Genomic DNA, 1,776 nt, shown 5'->3' on the forward strand with positions numbered 1-1,776 from the left:
AATTGTGTATTTTTACATCGTTTGCGTATCTTTACTATTCCAATTGAGTATCTTTTCATTTCTCGTTTGAGTATCTTTCGGTAAGGCTTTCTGATGCGAGTTTCTTTTGAATTTGAGAGTTTTGCAAGTGTGGGAGTGTATTTCTTTCAAACTGAGTATCTTTACATCGTTTGCGTATGTTTACTATTCCAATTGTGTATCTTTACATCGTTTGCGTATGTTTACTATTCCAATTGTGTATCTTTACATCGTTTGCGTATCTTTACTATTCCAATTGTGTATCTTTTCATTTCTTGTTTGAGTATCTTTCTGTAAGGCTTTCTGATGCGAGTTTCTATTGTATTTGAGAGTTTTGCAAGTGTGGGAGTGTGTTTCTTTCAAACTGAGTATCTTTACATCGTTTGCGTATCTTTACTATTCCAATTGTGTATCTTTTCATTTCTCGTTTGAGTATCTTTCTGTAAGGCTTTCTGATGCGAGTTCTATTGTATTTGAGAGTTTTGCAAGTGTGGGAGTGTGTTTCCTTCAAACTGAGTATCTTTATATCGTTTGCGTATCTTTACTATTCCAATTGTGTATCTTTACATCGTTTGCGTATCTTTACTATTCCAATTGTGTATCTTTTCATTTCTCGTTTGATTATCTTTCTGTAGGGCTTCTGATGCGAGTTTCTATTGTATTTGAGAGTTTTGCAAGTGTGGGAGTGTGTTTCTTTCAAACTGAGTATCTTTACATCGTTTGCGTATCTTTACTATTCCAATTGTGTATCTTTACATCGTTTCCGTATCTTTACTATTCCAATTGTGTATCTTTACATCGTTTGCGTATCTTTACTATTCCAATTGTGTATCTTTTCATTTCTCGTCTGAGTATCTTTCTGTAAGGCTTTTGATGCGAGTTTCTATTGTATTTGAGAGTTTTGCAAGTGTGGGAGTGTGTTTCTTTCAAACTGAGGATCTTTACATCGTTTGCGTATCTTTACTATTCCAATTGTGTATCTTTACATCGTTTGCGTATCTTTACTATTCTAATTGAGTATCTTTTCATTTCTCGTTTGAGTATCTTTCTGTAAGGGCTTTCTGATGCGAGTTTCTCATGAATTTGAGAGTTTTGCAAGTGTGGGAGTGTGTTTCTTTCAAACTGAGTATCTTTACATCGTTTGCGTATGTTTACTATTCCAATTGTGTATCTTTACATCGTTTGTGTGTCTTTACTATTCCAATTGTGTATCTTTTCATTTCTTGTTTGAGTATCTTTCTGTAAGGCTTTCTGATGCGAGTTTCTATTGTATTTGAGAGTTTTGCAAGTGTGGGAGTGTGTTTCTTTCAAACTGAGTATCTTTACATCGTTTGCGTATCTTTACTATTCCAATTGTGTATCTTTACATCGTTTGCGTGTCTTTACTATTCCAATTGAGTATCTTTACATCGTTTGCGTATCTTTACTATTCCAATTGTGTATCTTTACATCGTTTGCGTATCTTTACTATTCCAATTGTGTATCTTTTCATTTCTCGTTTAAGTATCTTTCTGTAAGGCTTTCTGATGCGAGTTTCTATTGTATTTGAGAGTTTTGCAAGTGTGGGAGTGTGTTTCTTTCAAACTGAGTAATCTTTACATCGTTTGCGTATCTTTACTATTCCAATTGTGTATCTTTACATCGTTTGCGTATCTTTACTATTCCAACTGTGTATCTTTTCATTTCTCGTTTGAGTATCTTTCTGTAAGGCTTCTGATGCGAGTTTCTATTGTATTTGAGAGTTTTGCAAGTGTGGGA

This window comes from Argentina anserina, unplaced genomic scaffold (genome assembly GCF_933775445.1).
Source record: "Argentina anserina unplaced genomic scaffold, drPotAnse1.1, whole genome shotgun sequence".
Taxonomy (NCBI): domain Eukaryota; kingdom Viridiplantae; phylum Streptophyta; class Magnoliopsida; order Rosales; family Rosaceae; genus Argentina; species Argentina anserina.